Here is a 9,123-nt window from a genome sequence, read left to right on the forward strand (position 1 = left end):
ACCTGCATACAGGTTTCTTAAGAGGCAGGTCAGGTGGTCTGGTATTCCCATCTCTTTCAGAATTTTCCATAGTTTATTATGATCCACACAGTCAAAGGCTTTGGCAGAGTCAATAAAGCATAAACAGATTAACCAATAAGTATGTAATTTTTATATAGTGCTATGTTCTATGAAGAAAAACAAAATAGTTAAGATAGAGAAAGTGTCAGGGATGTTATTTTTATGCAGGGAAGTTAGAAACTATTTGGGACAATAATAGAATTGACTATAGTGTTATTTTCATTATCATTTATTTCTAATTTCCATTATTATATTGATTTTAAGCTACATTAAATTGATTTTAAGATGCATCTTCAATTTAATAACAGCTTTTGGAGAATAAAGAAACATTATTCAACTACAAGATAGATCTGAATTTCCATTATTATATTTCTTTGGGTCCACAAATTATTTAGAAGTGATTCTCTTGGTTTCCAAATGTTATATTTCAATTACTGATTTTTAACTTGATGACACCATGGCAAGTGAGATCTATACAATTCCAGCCCTTGAAAATTACTTGAAATTTGCTTTATGTTCCCGTATATATGGACAGTGTGTTTAAATGCTCTGAGTATACTTGAAAAGTATGTGTATTTTGAAATTGTTGAGTAAAATGTTTTCTAGAGGTTCATTAGTTCAAGTCTATTGGTTCTGTAGTTCATATTCATATTTTGTTTGCTTGATCCAAAGAGAGAGGGCAACAAAAGTGCTTATGCACAGAAGGTAGACTACTAGTATGTGGTTGGTGTGCATGGGGACCATGCAGAATAGTTTAGAAAGGGGAGAGAGAACTGGTTACTTGCTGGGTTGTTACAGTGGAGGTCAGTGAGGGGAGTTGCTATGGGAGTGTTATTTTAAAAATTCAGGAAATAAGATTGTAGGTATTACTCAAAATTCACTTCTGAACCTTATTACTACGTAAGCATGCATTTGTATAAAGTTATAATCAGAATGTATATCTTTTTTTTTTTTTCAGAATGTATATCTTCTGTTTTTTCCTGTTGAAGTGATCACATTATCAAACTTTTGAAGAGCAGATTCATTGTTGAATACTGTTGAAATTACTCCCAAACCTATATCTGTTCAAGGAAAGTAAGGTGGAGGAAAATTGCCTTCAGGCAACCTAGCAAATAAGAAAGAGAGTTGGGAATTGAATATTTCCTTATAGACTGCTCTTATAGAACTTTTTTAAGGCATCAAAACTGTGTTGGCAACAAGGAGTGTATGTCTTGGTGGAAGGTTTAAATTTAGAAACTCCAGGTGGGGCTAATAGTAAAGAATCCACCTGTCAATGCAGGAGATGTAAGAGACATGGGTTTGATCCTTGAGCTGGGAAGATCCCCTGGAGGAGGAAATGGCACCCCTCTCCTGTATTCTTGCTGGGAGAATCCCATGGACAGAGGAGCCTGATGGGCTGTAGACCATTGGGTCACAAAGAGTCAGACATGACCAGAGTCTGAGCATGAGCACTTCTTGATCTAAGAGTTATTCTACACAAAAGAATTTGTCTCCTGTTTTAGTAACATTGTTAACCTCATCTGATTCACCACCCACTGTCCACTTTCTCACTATAGCCCTGCTTCTTAAGTGATAAAAAGTGCTCCACTGTACCACCAATATGCATTCTACAAGTTATGATTGTGAAAATGCACAAGAGCAGGTAATAACAATAGCCACTGGGCTTACAGGATAGTGTGTTACTATTACTGCGTTAGTTGCTCTGTCATGTCCAACTCTTTGTGACCCCATGGACTATAGCCTGCTAGGCTCCTCTATCCGTGGGATTCTCCAGGCAAGAATACTAGAGTGCATAGCCATTTCCTTCTGTGAGGGATCTTCCTAACCGAGGAGATTGACCAATTTCAGAGGTTACAATGTGAAAAAATGCTTATCTTAGAACTGGTAATATAGAACGTTCAGTATGAGCTAAGGGAAAACACAGAATTATGGTCCTCATAAATAATTTTAAGGATCTTTCTTTGACACTAAGATTTTGCATAGTTCCTTGGGCAGCCACTCTTTACATCCAAAAGCAATGCCTTCATAAGATTGCAGATAGGAATTCTTTTCTAAAATGAGAACGGGCAGTAATGAAAGGGCAGTGGTCTTTAAAAGAAACAGCAAAATGAGGTCATAAATAGCCTTCTCAAACAGCTCAGTTGTAGGGGCCTGAAAATGAGCATCTCCTAACTGGTTCCCTTTGTCCTGCTCCAGATACTTGCACCCCAGTTTGAAGATCTCTCCCCTAGGCCACCAAGCACTTCAGGGTGGCAGCAGGTTCAGATTCCCACCAGATTTAACTTTGGACTGTGGCTCATCCTTGAGTAATTCTCCATAACTCAGCCAAGCCAGGTTGTGGAGTCTCCCCTTTCAAGGTCATCTTCTTCATTCTGTTTATTGCCAATAATTCATGGAGACTACAGTGGGACATTTTGATTCTCAGAGGTATGTTTTTTCTCCCGTTTTCACTTAAAGCAGTTGTTGTTTTTCTTCTCCATTAACGAAAGAGGTCTGTGGTCTCATAAGAAAGATTTGTTCTCACTGCCTTCCTACTGGAGTTCAAGAGGAAAGGCCAAGAGTCAGTGAAGACTGTTTACAATAGCTAGGACATGGATGCAACCTAGATGTCCACTGGCAGATGAAAAATATATTCAATGGAATATTACTCAGCCATCAAAAGAATGAGTTTGAGTCAGTTCTAGTGAGGTGGATGAATCTAGAGCCTATTATTCAGAGTGAAGTAAGTCAGAAAGAGAAAAACAAATATCATCTATTAACGTGTATATATGGAATCTAGAAAAATGGAATTGATGAACCTATTTGCAGGGAAGGAATGGAGACTCCAATATAGTGAATGGACTTGTGAACACAGTAGGGGAAAGAGAGTGAGATGAATGGAGAAAGTAGCACCGACATATATACACTACCATGTATAAAAGAGATAGCTGGTGAGAAGTTGCTATATAACACAGAGAGCCCAGCCTGGCGCTCTGATGACCTAGAGGGGTGGGTTGCAGGGAGGGGAGGGAGGCTCAAGAGGGAGGTGATATGTGTATAATTATGACTTATTTGCATTGTTGTATGGCAGAAACCAACACAACATTGCTAAGCAATTTTCCTCCATTAAAAAAAAAAATCAGTGAAGACATCAGGTCTGTGGAATGGTGAGAGGAGAGGCAGGCAGGTGGTTAGATAAAATGCTCACCTCCTCCAAGGATCTGGGCTCTAGAGAGGGCAGGCCTAGACTGAGTTTACAACCATGGGCAAAGCAGCCAAACTCCACCACGGGGAGGACTCCGCCTTGACAGGTGACTGGGGAATGTGCTTCAGTGTGCAGGAGTCAGCAGCATTGGCCCAAGGGTCTTATTGAAGTGAGGGCTTGAAGCCAGATGCGGTAATTCTTGAGGGGATGAAGGAAACTAGTTCCTTACTTCCTCACCAATCCCTAAATATGGATTTGTTGATTGAGAAGCAGGTGCTGGCAGTGATTGTGATATTCAGTGCTTCAATACCACTTAAACACTAATAACAATCATTTTATCTCTCTAATCCTAACCTCTCCCTGAGCTCCATGCTGGTCTATCGAGCTGCCTATTCAACAATTCCACTTGGATGTCTAATAGATGCCTCAGATTTTATTTTATTAAATTAGATTATTTTTTCTTTTTTTTTTTTCCTGTGCTGGGTCCTTGTTACAGCGTGGGGGCTCAAGCTGTCATGGTGCATAGGCTTAGTTGCCCCACAGCATGTGGGATCTTAATTCCCCAATCAGGGATCGAATACATGTCCCCTGCATTGGAAGGAAGACTCTTAACCACTGGACCATAAGGGAAATCTCAAATCTCAAATTTTAATGTGTACAAAGCTGAATTCGTGATTAGAACCCACTTCCCACTAAATTTGTGCCTCCTGCTGTTTTATCAGCTCAGTAAACAGCACAGAAATGACCAGTGCATAGCTTTGTCGGAGCCCTTGACTCTTCTTTTTCTTGCGTGCCATGTCGAATTGATAGAGCAATCCTGAATTATTGTGAAAATACACTCTGAATCCAACTATTTCTTAGCTCCTTCCTCCCCATAATGCAGCCACGGCAAGGGCTTCGGGTGATATACTGGAGCCACACAGGCTTCCTGGCTCTTTCTCACATGCTTCTACTTTGTTTCCATGTCAGGGAATTAATTTGCCCAAGAATACTTCAGTCTGGAATGGTCTTCCCCCAGGGCCTTTCCTCGTTTCCACATTCAACATAGCTCACCACCCCAACACTATATGTCCCTCTGCTGTATTTTATTTTCTCCATGATTCTTATTCCCCAACATTATGTTACTGTATTAGTCTGCGTGGACTTCAATAACCAAACCACAGACTAAGTGGCTTAAATAACAGAAATTAATTTTCTCAAAATTCAGGAGGCTAGAATTCCAAAGTCAAGGTGCCATCAGGATTGGTTTCTTGTGACGTCTCTTTTCCTGGCTTGTGGAAGGCTGTCTTCTCAGCATGTCCTCACATGGCCTGTTCTCTGTGTGTGCATGGAGGGAGAGGTTTAGGGGGTCTCTGGTGTCTCATCCTCTTCTTATAAGGACACTAATCCTATCATATTAGGGCCCCCCTTGTGACCTAATGTAACATTAATTCCGTCCTTAAAGGCCTTATCTCCAGATACAGTCACAATGTGGGTTAACAGCTTCAAACAAGAATTTGGGGGTGGGGGAGGGCACCCTTCAGTTCATAATAGTTACACTTGATTGTTTACTGTCTCGCCATTAGAAAAAACTCTAATAAGGCAAGTTCAGTTCAGTTCACTCAGTCGTGTCCGACTCTTTGCGACCCCATGAATTGCAGCACGCCAGGCCTCCTTGTCCATCACCAACTCCCAGAGTTCACCCAGACTCACGTCCATTGAGTTAGTGATGCCATCCAGCCATGTCATCCTCTGTTGTCCCCTTCTCCTCTTGCCCCCAATCCCTCCCAACATCAGAGTCTTCTCCAATGAGTCAACTCTTCACATGAGGTGCCCAAAGTACTGGAGTTTCAGCTTTAGCATCAGTCCTTCCAAAGAAATCCCAGGACTGATCTCCTTCAGAATGGACTGGTTGGATCTCCTTGCAGTCCAAGGGACTCTCAAGAGTCTTCTCCAACACCACAGTTCAAAAGCATCAATTCTTCGGTGCTCAGCTTTCTTCACAGTCCAACTCTTTGTCTATTTTGATAAGCACGGTATTCCTAATACCTATTAGTTCTTGGCCCTGGTGGGCTTCCAGTGATGACTGTTGACTAAATGAATCATATAATACATGATTGAGTGGATAAAGCCCGTAAGTGATTATCAACCCAGGTTTCTGACTGGCTTACAATTTCCCCATGTTTGTTACTTTTGTATCTCTCTCTGTATCAGCAGGTCACTGATGAAAGGGGTTATAGGTCTTGATTTAGAAGGAATACAAGGCACATTGTTTCTCTGTTTACTCAGTTAGGAGACCACCTCTAAAGGCATCTTGTCTCAAGGGACCACCCTGGCTGCCCTGGAGATGCCAGACAACCTGCATTCATTCTCATTTGAATTTCTTGGCTCATAATGCAGCCTGAGGACTCTGAGGATGAAAGAAAACTTCAGCAACCACAAAGGAGTTAAGGAGAAAAGGAGTAACTGGTTCTTGGAGGGACAAAAGAGAGGATACAAATTACTTTAAAGTAGATGACAGTTTGAATAAAGGTGCAGATTCAGAGAGATTTTACTTTTAATAAGAGATAGTTAACAGGTGATCTATTTAGGTCCAATGCCTTTGAGATTAATTTTACCAAAGTAAAAATATCACTTTATTGTTTATGGAAAAAATAGTGAATTTTCCTTCCTTTACTCCAATAAAGAATTCTGATTAAAAAAAAAATACACTTATCTGGTGCCAAGATAAGTTCAGTTTGTTTCTCTGAGTTCCATTTCTGTGACGGTTTGCCCTTTTGACTCTTTCTAGAACCTTCAGCTGCTTGTAGCATGCTGATGAGTGGGGATCTTTCAAATGGGAACCTTGATTCTCATGCAAAGCCTGATGTTTTGCAAAATGTACCTTGTTCAGATGCCAGAAAGGCCTTAAAAAGTAGAGCAGTTCACAAAGAGGGCTTTATGCCTGTCTTCTGGGACCGTGAAACTAGGATAGGTTTTGTAAACTGTATAAATGCTTTGGATTCAATACATTTCATATCTGACATTAACAAGAATTCACAAAAGCTTCTTGCTCATTTGATTGGGTTTAGCAACAGTGTATGTCAAAGAAATGTAAGACCTGATTTTATTAGTATTACTCTGAGGAAAGGTATGACTGGGAATTGTATTCTTCACAGAGAACCATAATGTTAGACATTTTCTTTGAGGAGTTCAAACTACCTCAGAACTAGCATGTTTTTAGTTCATGGGGTGGAGATTGAAAGTTTAATTTTCTTGGGAATTCCCTGGTGGTCCATTGGTTAGCTTAGGACTTGGCGTTATCACTGCTGGTTCAATCCCTGGTCAGGGAACTAAGATCCCACAAGCTGGGTGGCAAGGCCAAGAGAAGAGAAAAAATAATTTTCTTAACTTTGAGGTCAGGGGCTTTACTCAGTCATTGCCCACAAGTGGGGGAAATGAAACCCCGTAAGGAGACACAATGTACTCCTGTTAGGAAGGAGAAGCCTCAAATGGAACCATAGGAAAGCAGTGTAAGGCATCAACAAATTAAATGTGTGAGTGTGGGGGACACTTGAGTGAAAAAGAATACAGGCAGAAAAACTGGATAATTCTACTCCTTTCTTTCTCAACCATTGTAAAATTAAGGAAAATATTTTTCTCCTCCAAGCACCAAGCACTGAAAAATAAGGACTATTAGGAGAACCATGGGAATTGGAATAGCTGAGTTAGATTTTATAAGGTGTGGTTAAGAGAGAATGAGGGCTTCCCTGGTGGCTCAGATGTAAAGAATTTGCTTGCCAATGCAGGAGACACGGCACAGGTTCAATCCCTGGGTCGGGAAGATCCCTTGAAGAGGGGAATGGCAACTTACTCCAGTATTCTTGCCTGGAAAATCCCATGAACAGAGGAACCTGGTGAGCTACAGTCCATAAGGTCACAAAGTCGGAACGACTGAGCAACTAACACACGCACACACATACTTAGGCTTACACACTTAAGTAACAGAAAGAGTTGGACACAACTTAATGACTAAAAAACAACAAGGAGGATGAAGTGTCAATCATTTACTCAGCAAATAATTGTAGAGTGTCAGTTTTATGCAAGGTCTGAGAGGAAACAGACATATTCTTTACTCTGATAAATACGAGATAAAGGAATTTTTATCATTTAAATCATAAATACAATCTGGATCTAGAGGATCTAGTTGCACTTGAATTGTTTACTATCACAAGAGGATTATCAAAGAAGGTAGGATTTGATGGCATTTAACCAAGCCATAATTTCCAATTATTCTTGTTGGTGAACTTTCATTCGCCAGATTTGTGGGTTGCATTAGCTTAAGAAAGGCTAGTGGGGCGGGGCGGGGTGGGGGAGGAAAGAGTGTCATATATTACCAGGACAAAATCAGTCATTTCCTGCTTTTTGCAGGACATTTTGCTGAGTCCCTCTCAGGTGGAAGACGATAATCGAGAATGGTTAACTGGCCAGATGCTCTGTGACTAGAAAGCACTGTGGCATATTATGTACAAACATGGACTCTGGAATCTAAACTGATTCAAATGCTGGCTCAGCCAACTGTGGTTTAGTTCAATTCTTGTAGCCTCATTTTCCTTACCTGTGAGTTAAAGATAGTCATCCTGACTCACAGGGTTGAGAACATAGCATATCTATGGGTTTAGCCTAGTGCCTACTATTCAATAAATGTTCAAGAAGTGATAGTTACTTTTATTATAAAAGCAGAGTCTGCGTTTCTACCGCAGGGGCATGGGGTCAATCCGTGGGTCAGGGAACTATGACCCGCATGACACAGTGAGGCCAGGGGCGAAAAAAAAAAAAAGCAGAGTCTGGGATACCCTGTTATCTGAAATCCAAATAATGACTCAAGATTGTTCACAGCTGGCTCCTTTGAGGAGTGACACTTTCTTGGAGGTGGTTAATGAAAGTTTTTCCAACCAATGATTCATTAAAATGGCTTAAGAACTTTAATAACTGTAAGTTTGGAAAACTAATCCAGGAAAAAAATGTCTTCCAATTTCCTTGACCAATTATTAATATTTTCTAATCTATGGGATAATATTTGGAGCTCTAAAAATTATTCTCTAGTTTTGGCTGTGCTGGGTGGGTCTTTGTTGCTGCACGTACGCTTTCCCCAGTTGTGGCCTGTGGGCTTCTTACTGCAGCAGCTTCTCTTGTTGCGGAGCCAGGGCACCCACCAGGTTCAGTGCATGGACTTGGTTGCCCTGCAGCATATGTAATCTTCCTGAACCACGTATTGAACCCAGGTCCCCCACACTGGCAGTCCCTCAACCACTGTACCACAGGGAGGTCCTTGGATAGAATTCTTAAATGAGTAAGTTGGCCTTTATTGCGATTAAAGACCACTGGAGACTAACTTGCAAACTACTATTTTATTGAGGATGGGGAAGCTTTTAGAATCTATCAAAGTTCATTTATTTTTGGCTGTGTTACTCAGTAAATTTAGATAGTAAAACAGATTTGACTCACTGGGTTGTATAATCTAGCTTGCTGGACTTTCAAGTTTTAGTATTCTTTCTTTACAAAATGAAAATTATGTTTGTGATTCAGGCAAATATACAAGGAGCTATATTTTGTCTTAAATTTAAGGCAAAGCATAGTCTATTGAAAGGTGATGGAAAGCAATGTAACATATTTGAAATATATAATGTAGTATATGATTAGACATGAGAGGTTTATTTCATAGTCTCACAAATGTCTTCCATAGTTGAGATGATTAACATTTCTAGAACTTCCGCTTGATTTACTTGCTTTTGATGAACTTTTTCACATATAAAAAATTCTAAAATTCTTGAAAGTTTACAAATTGGTGTGGATGCAAAACACCACAAGCCCTATATTCCATGTTAGTAATTTTGCCTCTCTCCTTTCCATTTTGCACA

The sequence above is a fragment of the Bison bison genome, unplaced genomic scaffold, assembly GCF_000754665.1.
Source record: "Bison bison bison isolate TAMUID 2011002044 unplaced genomic scaffold, Bison_UMD1.0 scf7180017864166, whole genome shotgun sequence".
Lineage (NCBI taxonomy): Eukaryota > Metazoa > Chordata > Mammalia > Artiodactyla > Bovidae > Bison > Bison bison.